At 37.4% G+C, this 13,767-nt stretch overlaps 1 long non-coding RNA gene across 2 annotated transcripts; it reads left to right on the plus strand.

Moving 5' to 3' along the window:
• Positions 1-449: 449 nt before the first annotated feature.
• LOC140011484 (uncharacterized) lies at positions 450-3,346 on the plus strand. Of its 2 annotated transcripts, XR_011818661.1 has the most exons (3): positions 460-652; positions 2,265-2,339; positions 3,123-3,346. It is a non-coding gene; the product is annotated as an uncharacterized lncRNA (long non-coding RNA). The 2 variants fall into 2 exon arrangements; XR_011818660.1 differs by lacking the exon at positions 3,123-3,346 and having other exon boundaries at positions 450-652; positions 2,265-2,401.
• The last annotated feature ends 10,421 nt before the right edge of the window (positions 3,347-13,767 follow it).

A 13,767-nucleotide genomic window follows, 5' to 3' on the forward strand; every position in this document is an offset into this window, starting at 1 on the left:
GAAAAAGTGAAAACGTGTCTGAAAACTTTAGCCAATTAGGAGTACAATAAGCTCAAAAATTTAAGACATATACAATGGTCCTAAAATAGGCAATTTTAGGTTTAAATATTGAAGTGATAGCTAGTGGTACAATCGTTATAAGAATTTCTCAAAGGTTTCAATTTTTATTGCGCCTAAATTAGAAATACGTGTTTGCACGTGCGCGCTTAATTGAGGGAATTTGGACCATTATTTTGGGACAATTAAGAATGAATGATATTTATATGAATGTAAGTGCCCAAGAGGTTTAGTGCACTAGTGCAACAAACGTAAGACAAATCGAACACAAAACGCGCGCGTAGGGCACTAGTTGTAATTGATTTGACGTATTTAATATATTAGACGTCAAGCGTCTTATGTACGCAAAGGAACCAGCAATGACATTTCATTTCCTCAAGCTTCATGGCCGGATAGCAGCAGCAAAAGGGACAACCGAAACCTTCAACATTTCTTCTTCCAAAGCTCATGCAAATCACCACCAAATCTTCTAAAAATTTAGCACCACTTAGCCTAAGTCTTGGACAACACATTTAGCTGGAAAAGGGAGGAGCTTTCACGGTTCTTCAAGCTTCAAAGGGGCCGAAACTTCTGTCCTAACCAGCCATCAAAGTAGGTAGTAATCAATCACCTTAAACTTGTCTTTTGGAGTTTGATTTATGCATTTGAGCTAGAATCGTCACTTTAGTAGCTTGTATTGTTGGGAAAAAGTGGGCTCTATGAATTCCCACTCTTGGGTTGTTGCTGATTCTGTGCTTGCTGAAGTTTATGATGTCGGATTAGTGTTTAAGTTAGTGATTTGCTGAAGAAAAACTGCTGGAAACTCACGTTGAGTGCAAAGGCCAAGTTGGACCATTTTACCCCTGCTCTGTTCGGTCACTTTAATGCAGAAATTTGAGGATTTAATGGCTTGATTATGTTGTTCACATGTTGTAGCAGTTGTGTACAAATTTTCGTTGAAAAATACTGAGTTTTGGTGGGTCAAACGAATTTATTTCCAAAGCTAGTAATCTGGGAAAACGGTTGCCGTCATAACCAGACCAGTGTTCGTGTTTCGTCCATAACTCCGTACTCCGACGTCGAAATCAAGTGCCGTTAGCGGCATTTGAAACTAGACATTCCCATGTTTCCAACGGTGTATAATGCACATTCTGGTTTTATGTGTGTAAGCCACACCATTCATCTGAAGTCAGCTGTCCTGTTTCTCCGTTCTGCCGAAATGATTTGATGATGCTGCAACTTTAGGCTTAATTTCGAACCAGTTGCATGCTGAAACTTGAAACGATTTCTTCTGTGCAATTTTATCCCTGTGAATGTATTTTCTAACACTATCAACCATTCCCAATTCCTAGTTAAATTGAGGGAGTTGTGATCAAAATACGGCGACTGCCTCGTTTTTGAAAACCTTAGATTTGGACAGATTGCCTTAAAGATTTTTCCAAATTTTGGTAGATTGAATGACCACCCTTCCGAGGGTATTTTTCCACGAAATTTGATAGAGAGATACCCTTCATATAGGATTATTATACTACAAAATTTGGTATCAATCCAAGTCCGTTTCGACACTTAACTAAAGGTTCAAAGTCGGAACCAAATCTGGAAATTTGTTAACAGTCTTGAAATTTACCCAACTTTGAGCTACCATATCTTGGTGCTCGAAACTCCGATTCTCGATCCGCTTGCTGTCCTAAACCTTACTTGCACCTCTAATTGAGCTACAAATTTCAAGGGCTGGTTTGCAACGAGTGAATTCTGCTGAATTTTCAAAGTTAGCGAAAAACCAACCCCGGCTCAATCCTGGGTGATTTGGAACAGCAATTTTAAGCTCATTTTTTAACACCTTCCACTTAGATACATGGAAAAGTGTCTTCTAAGAACTTTTAGTACTTTGGAAGAGGTTTCCAACGGTACCAAGTTTTTCAATTTTCGACATGTGAAATCTGAGATACGATTTTTTTCAAAATATCGTATCAAAACTGAAATTTTTTGAATTTCAAGGAAATGGAGTTTTTCAAGTATTCCTTATTCCTTCGATAATACTTGAATGTTTATGCTTGATTTCCAAGATAACAAAACTCGATTACTCTTGTACATTAAGAAACTCCACTTAAACCTCGATTTACTAGTAATTGAGGTTCATTTTCATGAAATTTCCCCAGATTGTACTAGTGCACAATCTTCCTTGATAATTGGGATGTGTGAATGATAATTCACTATTAAATGCTCAGGCGCTCAAGAGGACCTTCCAGAGGATCTCACGGGAGACGCCTAAACCATCATTTGAACTCGCTACTTGAATCACTGTGAGTGTCAAGTGCATGAACTTGTTGTTAAGTGGTTATCTGTTTCTTATCCGTTATGTAAATTTGAAATTTTGAGATGAGGGTGTACTTTATCGCACTCGTTCTCTTTCAAATGAAATTATATTCGAATTTTGCTATGTGAATTCGTATCCAACTTGTACATGGTAATGTGGATGTGATTTGTACTTGTGATTCGTATATGTGATCCGTATTTGTGATTCCTATTTGGAATCGTCGATTTGAGCGTTGCTCATCGACTTATATTCGTATTCGTATTCATATTCGGGGGACGCCCAAAACTCGTTGGCTAACTTTGCGAATCGAGCCAGCATGGGTTTGGTCGATAAGCTTAGCAAACCATGAGATATTCGTAGAGCATGATCTATTGGAGAGATCTTGCTCGGCATTACTCGTGCAGTATTGCCATGATATACTCGAGTATTATCAAAAACTTTGATGAGCGGGCCCGGTAAGGGGGTGTAACGGTGACGGGATTCGAAGAAAAGTGGTGTATCTACGGATTTGATACTTATGTGGTTGACGGAGTGTCAACGTGAGATGTGATCAAGACTTCGACTCGACTACGTGGAATTTAGCTCTTGAGAGCTACAGTATCCTTGAATTATTTCTGTTTATTTTTCCTATTCGAAATGTGAATTATTCGAATTTGATAGCCTTACCTACAATGTAATTGTTGTTGCTACTTGGATTATGTGTTTGCATGTGTGTTTTCTTGGCCTCACTGAGTATTGGCTCATCCTATTAGTTTGTTTTCCTTAACAGGTTGGATTGGAAGATTTCGGTAAAGCCGACTAGATTATACTTTTGATTGGAATCAGGGCTGTAAATGTGTAGTCGACTTTTAATGGTTGCATTTTGGAACTTGATGTATCTTTTGTGGACATGATGTAAGATTTAAATATTTAGTTAAGGAAGCGACTTTTCTTTATTTTGACTCGTAGTATTTGGTATGTATCGTTAAGTTCGATTTGATTTGTCTTGAGTCCTGGCGAGAGCTGGGCAGGCGTCCCGCGGATACCCTTGGGTTCGCCCTGGGGAGAAGTGGGGGGCGTCACATACTTCCTCTTACTTAATACCCACTTTTATCCACCAAATTTAGTACACACACCTCACCAATTGATCACACTACCATAATGCACCAAAACCCTAACATACACTAACTATAAAAGTAGAAGTAAAACTCTCGACTCTATTATTTGTTACAACTATTAAGCGAAGTAAATTAGTATTAAAGGAATTATAAATTGACTTATTTAAAATAAAAAAAATTATAAGAAAATATAGATGAATTTTCAAGTCCTCACATTTGCATTCTTAATCATTTGAACTTTCTCAAGAGTTTCTGTAAAGTTATTAACTTGAACTGCTGCTCAAGTTTCTTCGATCTCCAGATTCAATCCTTGTATAAACCGTCTCACTCTCCTCTGCTCCGTAACCACCAATTTAGGAGCAAATTTGGATAATTTAGTGAATTGTGTTTCATATTTGACCACACTCAGGGTTCCCTTGGACCAAAGGTGGGAGGTATTTCTCCTTAAACTCCCTTATAAAGTTTACCTAAGTCCGTGCAATCTGTTCTCTCTCCCACTTTGTCCTAATAACATTCCACCATACTCGGGCCGGTCCTTTGAATTGAAATACAGCAAAGTTCACTTGCTTTTCCTCCGCGTAGTTCAAAGCTGCAAAGATATTAACCATTGTCTCCAACCAATGCTCAGCCGTCTCTGGATCAGGCCTTCCAAAGAATTTCAGTGGAGAAAATTTTTGAAAACGCTCTAGGGCCATATCCTCCCCTATCTCAGGGTTCCTAAATTGATTCACTGGAACTTGGCCTTGTTGCTCTACCAATCGTGCTAAGATATTGGTCATTTGTTATACCGCCGTCGGTACTTGGTCCCCTACTTCGACCCTCGGTCCTTGGCCTTGCTCGGCTGCTGCTTCTCTTTCATTCCTTGCTTCCTGTGATTGCCTAGCCTCACATCCTCGACCAGCTCCACATCCATGACTACGTTTTCCCTCCATACCTTTCTCTCTTTTTTTTTGTCAAAATAGGCTATATAGTACATAAATAAAATAAATCGGCTAAAACAACAAGATAAAGTCATTTTCAAATCACAAAATCAAAGATAAGGAATTATACTTAGTATAGATATAGACACACCAAGTTCATATGATAGATTGCATTTTTGTCATTAATTTTATGGTTATTTCCCTCTTTTATTGTACCAAATATTTCGTTAATTAGTGGATTCTACTTATATTTGGTATTTGGTACTAATTGTAGGAAGGTGAAGCAAAAAGTGATAAAAGAGGTGATTTTCAAGAGTTTTTCAATTCAAGATGGAGTCAACGTCGATTATTGGCGAAAGATTAGGAAATTACCATTTTTCTTAGAAAACAATTGGCATTATTCTTGGAGTTACCTTTTTCAATTAGAATTCTAGTTTCAGTTGTCCAAGTGAGAAGCTGAATTGGTTATTAATTAGTAGTCATTAGGTATCTTCTTATCTTGGCGGGGTCGGCCGCAATAGCAAAGGACGACCGCTTGGCCTTTTTGGCCAGTCTTTTGTTTTCTCTAGTTTTTCTATTAGTCCATTGTTTGCCGCAGGCAATTAGGAGGAACATTTGTCATTCTTTGTTTTTCCTTGTTCTTATTCCATCGGATTCAATCATCTCAATTGAGGACAATGTACGCAACAATTACTTCTACAATTTTGCATGAGCTTGTTTCGACGGAGATGAACTAAATCTCTTTTCTAGTCAAGGAACAACGGAGGTTTTGATTCATCTAAAAATTGTGAGATCGAATTAATTTTATTTATTCCTCTTATTTACTAGTATTTGCATATTCTCTGATTGTAGTGCTTATGGTTGTTTTATTAATTGAGTATCTTGGGCCCGGATATTAAATTAATTTAGCAACCTAATGTCAATTGGAGTGTTGAATCCGTAATTATTCAATTGCTCTAAAATAGTGGCAACTGGCATTATTAGGTTTGTGTCAGGGAAATACGCAGGCTAATCTAAAATAACCCTAATAGTGTGTTATTTGGTTAGAATAGGATTCCTCTAATATGTAAGGCAATTGGGGAATTAAATCTTAGGGGCATACCTAAGATTATTTCTCGATTAGAATAGTGATTGACGGGCGTACCTCAGTCATCGACACAGTAAGGACACCGCTTGTTTGGCAGTTATAACTTATTTATTAGTTAATAATTGGAATTATCTCTGCATCGATGATCAATTAGTTGAACCATTACCGATGTTATTTCTTGGCTAGAGCTTAGTTATTACTAATTTGATTTTAATAATTTGTCATTTAATTTTTAGTCGGCTATTTCTTTTTATTCGACCTGTTTAAGTATTATCATTGCTCTAAAAAAAAACCCCCCCCATTGTTAATTTGAACTTCGAAAGAGACAAATATCCCCAGTTCCTGTGGATTCGACCCTGCTTATCACTATTTACAGAAATTATATTTTGTTTAAGCAGGTATTTATTATTGCACAAGCTCGACACCTGTCATCATACATCAAGTCATAAAGATACTACACATATCAAGCTGATCAAAACCAAATGCATAAGACAAAAGCAAGTACCATACATATTAGCATTGACATGTCACGAGCAAAATACATACAGTGGCAATAAAATGGCAAAATAAGAAAAATGACATGTTGTCCTCGAAATTCTAATCTTTGCTCACAAAAACGCAAGTCTGCAACCTCCAATTTACTCATGGTCACTGTCAAAGGCATATCAAAAAAATACTACGACTACTTACCCCCATAGTATCCTTTCCATTCTCAATCGGAGCGGTCATCCTACATTCGCCAAAAGAATATATACAAGATTATAATCCAAACCCTTTTCTCCAAAACTTCCATACCTAATCAAAAACTCTCAATCTAAACAAGATAGGAATCGAAACCAAATCTCTACTTTTACATCGAGGGGTAGGCATCAAGGAAGTATAGGCAAGGGTAGTCAATCAACAACAAAATTAAAAGGAGATAGGTCTGTTGTGAGGACTCGCAAATTTACTTATTTTAAATTCCTATTACTAGTTTATTTTAATATTTAATTGCCCGTTTGCTCCGAATATTTTATTCCAACCTTTTAAGACTCGATTACATGGAACTATGACATATATATATTTTAAAATGACTTGTTTCAAAAATTTAATTTTTGGAAGCTCGACTAGTGAGAATAGTGAATACGCGTTTAGAGGCAATAATCGATTTGAGGGTACAGTGAGCTTGGAGATTGAAGACTCATACATTAGTATTAAAATAGTTATTTTTATATTTATGTGCTCAAGTATTAGTTAGTAGTACTATCGTTACAAGAATTCCTTAGAAATTTCACTCTATCGTGCACAAATCGGAAGTACACGTTTTCGCGCGCCCAATTAATTGAGGGACTTTAGACCTTTATTTTTAGACTATTAAGAGTGAATAATAATAGTATCAATGGAAGTGCATTAGAGGTTTAATGCACAAGTGAAACAAACCCAAGAGGAAACAAGCACGAAATGCGCACGTATGCGCACTATTCTTAGTTGACTTTTGGAGTAATTTGGGCCACAAACACTTAAGCTTCTAACGAAAGCTTCACCATCAGCAAAACACTCTCTCTCTCTCTCTCTTTGCTCTTGCTGGCCGAAACACCATAGGAGGAAGAAGACCAAAGCTCTTCATCATCTTGCTTCATCTCTTGCTCATTTCACTTCAAATTCATACCACACCTTGCAAATAACTTGGAGATCATCTTGGGCTAGGAGAAGAGCTTCATTCTCACGGTTTTCTTGAGCTTCTTGTGGCCAAAAATTTGTGGTCTTACTATCTAAGGAGGTATATGATCATCCACTCTTCAAATCTTAGCTTTTGTAAGTTAAATTGCACTTAGAAGCTTGTAGCTTCATGTGGGTACCTCTATATTGTTGGAAATTTTGTGAGTGGGTTCTATGAAATCCCACAATGGACTTGATGAACTGATGTGATGATGTTTGGTGTTGTTTATGTTGATTTAGTGGTTAAACTATTGATTATAAGTTGAAAAGTGGAAAGAAAACTCAAAGGAAGCAAAATGGAGAAAGGGGCCAGATCTGCCCTGTCCATTGCCGCGCCTCTTAGTGCAAATTTTTGTGGTCCAATTGACTTGATTTTGATGTAGATATGTTTTATAGGTTTTGTGGAAAGTTTCCACCAAAAATTACTTGATTTGGTTGTCCAAAAGTTGAAATTTCGAATTAAGTTCATGGCTGGAAAACTGTCCAGAGTTGCTCTGGCAGTGATTTTGAATCGACCATAACTCTTTGCTCCGACGTTAAAATCGAGTGTCGTTTGTGGCATTAGAAGCTAGACACTTCCAATTTTCTAACGGTATAAAATGCATCCCCTGATTCCACTTGAGTGAACCGTACCAGCCTTTCAAATTCACCTGCCCTATTTCTCGGGTGTGTTAGAAAACCTGTTATGAGCTGCAACATTCTTGCCTGAAAATGAGCTAGTTATGGACAGAATTTTGAAATTATTCCTACTGTGAAATTGTAGCATTATGAATTTAGTTTCCAACGCCACCAACCACGCTCAATTCCAAGTTACATTGAGTGAGTTGTGGCCGAATTACGAAACTGTCTCAGTAATGGAAAACCCTCTTTTGGCTAGTTGAATGCCTTCATTTGAATTGGGACTAGTTATTTTGAAATTCTGGGTGTGAACCATCTACCAAAAGTATCTTGGATGTTTATTAGACCTTGTCTTCATAAATGAACCATGTTTGAGGTGATTTCATTGACCCAAAAGTTAGAAAAGGGAAAACGAAATACAAGGCAGATTTGCCTTGGAAATTCTTGGAACTTTAGTGGCTTTGTTAACTGACTTTCCGTACGAATTTTTATATGAAATTTGACAAAGGAATAGCCCTTATATGGTAGGGTAATACTACCAAATTTGGTGCCATTCCAAGTCCATTTCGATGCTCAACCAAAGTCTTAAAGTTCATGTTTTAATTCTGGAAAACCCTTGTCCAGTGAGGAATTTCAGCAACTTTGAGCTGCTATATCTTAGTGCTCAAAACTCTAATTCTTGTTCTGCTTGTTGTGTTTTAAACTTTGATTGTAACTCTAATTGAGTTTCAAATTTCAAAGGCTAGTTCACATTCTATGAATTTTGCCAAATTTCCAAAGTTGGCCAAAAACCAACCTCGAAACTGTCTTGATATTCCAAAACAGCAACTTTGAACCGGATTTTGAATGTCATCCATTTTGAATCATGGAAAAGTGTCTTCTAAGAACTTGTACTTTGGATTTAGTTTCCAACGGTACCAAGTTTTCCAATTTTGGACCTTCAGAGAGTGAGATGTGATTTTTCAAAGATTGCTTATCAAATCTGAAATTTCCAAACTTAAAGGAAATTGTGCTTTTAGAACTCTTCATATTCCTTCGATACCACTTGACCGTTTTACACTTGATTTCAAAGATGAAAATCAGATTTCTCTTGTGTTTTAAAACCCCACTTTTGAGTCTCGATTTGCAGTAATTAAGGCTCATTTTCGTGATATCTCCTTAGATTGTACACTAGTACAATCTTCTTCGATAATTAGGGGTTTTAAGCGATAGTGTGTAATAGTTATTATTAATTGCTCAGGTACTCAAGAGGACCTTCGAGAGGATCCCACGGTGGACGCCTGAACCCTCAAGTGTGCTTTACTTCTTGAATTACTTGGTGAGTGTCAAGTGTATGCGAACTTGATATATGCTTAACTGTATTTAATGATTGGAAATTTTGAAAATGGAGTCGACTGTGTATTTTACCGCACTCGTTCTCATTTGAAATGAAATGAATGATTGAATGTATTGAATGCATGAATGACATGAAATGATATGCTATGGCTGAGTACGTCGTTGGAGTGAATCTCCTCGACTCACAAATGTTACATGGGGGACGCCCAAACTCACAGGCCGACCCTGGGACTCGATCCGACATGGGTTTGGTCGGGAACCTCGGTGAGTCATGAGAATAACATGATAAGTTTGATCTATTGGAGAGATCTTACTTGACCTACTCGTGCAGTAGCGCCTTTATCGACGTCCGGGCCCGGTGAGGGGTTGTAAGGTGGAAGCACTTATGAAGTAAAGTGGAGTCTACGGATTGGAAATACCGACCCGGTTGACGGAGAGTCACCACGGGAAGGTATACGATTGAGATCTGGCAAAGTGAGTGGAACTTAGCTCCTGAGAGCTACCATATCCTTGACTTGTTTCTGTTTATATTTCACTTGAATTGTTAGTTACTCGATTATTATCGTTTTTCTTGTAAATTGGGATTGTTATTTGGACAACGTGCTTGCATGTGTGTTTCTTGGCCTCACGAGCAATTGCTCACCCCGTAGATTTGTTATTCTTACAGGCGTGGGCATGGAGTGAATCTCGGAGAAACCCTTTTTGTTGTACTTTTGTATTAGGGTTCCAAATGTAATCGACTACACTTTTGGCAGTTGTATATTTTGGAAGTTTGATGTATCATTTGGGAACCTAATGTAAGACTTGGATATTCGATTATGGAAGCGACTTTTCTTTATTTGGCTAGTATTAGTCGTTATATATCGTTAAGCATGAATCGAATTGTTTTGAGTCCTGGAGAGAGTTAGGCAAGCGTCCCGCGGATACCTTTTGGTCCGCCTTAGAGAGAAGTGGGGGCGTCACATCTGTAGTGTTAGCTTCTCCAACAAGCAGGACAATCTAACCACCAGCCATAGAAACCCTAACCAACCAGTTATTGGATTAGTCCATTATAGCACTCATCAATCCATTCTCCTAGATTAGTTCAATTCTTAGGTCACATATTAAAATCTTCCACGCGTTAATCTTTTCCATTCACATTTACCTGAAAGGCAATCGTGATGCCGACTCTCATCTAAATGCCCTCAATTCTTGTGTACTCGGGTATAAGAATCCGAAATAAGATAATTCATAACTTGAGCCGGTCGGTGCTAAAAGTAAATCACCTATATTAAAGATTCCTATCTGACGTGCATATCTATCTTCTCCAAATATCATGATAAAAGTTTTACATCTATAACAATCATGATTCACAACTTATACTAAAGAAGAGTACTTAGTCCTTTACACTCATTCACGTAATCGGGACCATAATACCACTTGACCCAAACTCACCCTGTGCAGAGATCACCCTAAGCGATTCTGATATCACCTGTGATGACCCCACCTCCCCCTAGGGTGAACCCAAGGGTTTGGCGGACCGCCTGCTCAACTCTCGCCAGGATTCGCTCACTTACATTCTTGAAATAGTCTTTCACGCCTCTAGATTAATATAAAAGTTTCATTCATCCAAGAATTTCAACTTAATTTACAACCCAAAAGTGAAACATAGGAGTACATTACCAAAGATCCCCAAATACATTTCATCTACCAACGTATAAGTACATGAAGATTATACATACTAGTTCATACTTACGTGTTCCGGCCTCTACTCCTGTAAAGAAAACAAAACTAAAGGAATGAGGTAAAAACCCAGTGAGGTTCCTAAGTAAGCAATTAGGTAGATAAAACAAGGAAGTATTACATTTAACAATTTGCACACTTTGCGCAATAATATCAGTCATTCAAGAAACAAACATTTAATCATTGGAAAGATACGTACTCACTTGGAGCCATTCATTTATTTAGTCTCTGACTATTTCTCCCTTTTACCTCCAAAATATGAAAACACATTTGAATATATGAACTCCTTCAGTGATCATTTCATTCATTGCATTTCATTCACTGACCAATTCTCCCCCAAACTTCATGGTCATACTCGAGTATACCAAAATAGTGGCCCAGGGTCACCAACCTACCCGGCCGAGTCCGCTTCTGGTTCGAATAGGCTAGCGATGAAGGGCAAGGGTCCAGTTCAGCCAAAGGCTTACATTCATACATGAGTAACATTCAATCATTTGATCATTGAAAACTCACATTCACTTAGGTCGAGTGAGATAAAGTACACACTCGCCCATTGAAAATCTATTTAACAATCATTGAAGAACATTTAACAGTCAAGCAAACAATCACAATATTCCACATAGTCATTAGAAGGACAACATGTAAGAAACACTCACCGATATCAGTAGATTAAACGTCATCTCTCTGGATGATAACCTTGATCGCTACAAAACCCCAAGGCAAGATTCACAATCACAATAGGTTTAAATTTAGTTGATTCAACTAGTCAAAACATACAAGTCTAGCATTCCAAGGTATTCCATATACTTCTCACTTTGAGTTAGAGACTTTAAGATAAAATCTAACATAAGTATTCTAAAAGTGAGAAAAGCAATTTAAGCATCCAAAATCACACCAAATTAAGGTTTAAAACCTAGAAAAGTTCTCCCAAATTTTTCAAAAATCACTTCATTTGAATGAGTTAAAGTTAAGCGAAAAGGAGGAAAACAAACTTGAAAATTTCTGATCAGGGCAGCCATCCAGTGTGCACTAAACAACACATAATTTTTCGTACAAGAGTCGAAATCAAGTGCCGTTTGCGGCATGTGAAATGAGACTCCAAGGGCTTTCTAACAGTATAAAATACACCTGCTAGTTCATTTTCTATGAGTTGCAGTGAACCGGCAAAGTTGGCTGATTTCCCTTACTGTTTTAATCGTGAGACAAGCACAGCTGCAGTTTGTAACTCATTTTCACTCTCTTTACGAAATGAATTTGAAGACAGTTTCTTTTAGTGATTTTTAGCATTTGGAATCTAGTTTTCAACGCCGTAAAATGCTAATTTTGGACTTGTGTAGGCTTAGTTATGACCTGATTTAGAAACTGTGTTGGGTATTTCAAAACTGGAATTTCGTGTATCAGGTTTCAAAAATCAGCTTTTGAAACACTTTTGTATCTTAGTGTAGAAAAATTCAAATTGAGTTCCGTTTGTTGCGTTTGAAATTAGACTTGGAGTTCTTAAAATGGTATAGATTTCAGAAGCTAGTTCGATTCTTATGAATTTTGACAAATTTTCAAGATTCATTGAAATTCAAGACTGTTTTACCACGTTTTCACTGAAGCAGCGATTTAGAGCTGAGATCTGACTGATTTCTTATTTGAATCTAGAAAAAGTGTCTTCTAGAGAGTTTTAGTTCATTGAATTTATTTACCAACGTTATAAGATTTACAAATTTTGGACTTATGGAAATCAAGACACAATTTTTCAAAGAACGTTGCCAAAACTAGAATTTTCCTTATAAATTGGTAAAAACTCCAAAGTGATTTGGAAACATTTTCTAGGTTTCAAACCTAACCTTCTTGATTATTTGCACCTCATTTCATACTTGGGAAAACGGATTTCACCTCCTAGTCTTATGCCCTCAGTTTCCATGAAAATGAACCACAAATTGAGCGATTTAACTAGAGTAATTCTTGAGGAATTTCACTAGCTTCATATTCGAAACTTGGAACTTTTAACCCCAATATTTACTATGAAAATAAGTAGCGCTTTGATAGATTTTGACTTCATAAGTTTAGAAAACATGAACGCTCATTTATATTCTAAAACTTAGGCATAGAATTAGAAGTTTTAAGATATGAAAAATATTTTTTCTATCCTCGATTTTCGTGCCAAAAAATTATGTTTGGAACTCCACTTTTGAAATCGAAATTTCTTGCCACGACTTGACTCGAAAATAACTTTTGAGCCCTCCTTGAGTATTATTTCAGTGATTAACCAAGAAAGTCTCTTTTAATTAGACTTGAACTTGTGGATTTGAGTGTGGGTAGCAAGAGGATATATGTTTCTTATTGGCCTTGGTTGAATACCTAGGTAACCGTGATTGTGCATGTCTCAGGTGATCACGTGAACGCCGAGGAGCCCGTTTGACATCTTGCTTTTGCTTTTGACTTTTGATGAGTGTCAAGTGCATGCTTCATCTTGCTATGATTGAAATAATAATTGTACAAGTGCTATGTGATTCTTGTGAATTTGCCAAGGCGAAAGTATACTTTTTCGCCATTGTTCTTTCCCTCTTGAATGCTTGCTATTTGAAATATGAATTGGTATGACTTGCACTTGTACTCGAACATGCTTTTAACTCGTGAGCACTAAGCGGCGTCATGTACCACACCCTATTCGAGTGGGAGGTGTCTCTCATCCCGATTCAGTGCTATGATCGATTTTAAATCGATTGGAGTGTTGTCTCATCGACCAATTATACTAGTGGGGACGCCCCAACCCATTGGCCAACCTCGTAGCTCGAGCTAGCAAGGGTTTGGTCGAGAAACTTGGTGAACCATGAAAAAATTATATAGTTTGATCTTTTGAGATCTCGTTTGGCATATTCGAATAAGTATTGCCACCTCGTGCTTGTTTGGTTCCAGATCCGAGAGGGTGTTATGATGGATGAAGGA

Source organism: Coffea arabica, chromosome 7e, assembly GCF_036785885.1.
Source record: "Coffea arabica cultivar ET-39 chromosome 7e, Coffea Arabica ET-39 HiFi, whole genome shotgun sequence".
NCBI lineage: Eukaryota > Viridiplantae > Streptophyta > Magnoliopsida > Gentianales > Rubiaceae > Coffea > Coffea arabica.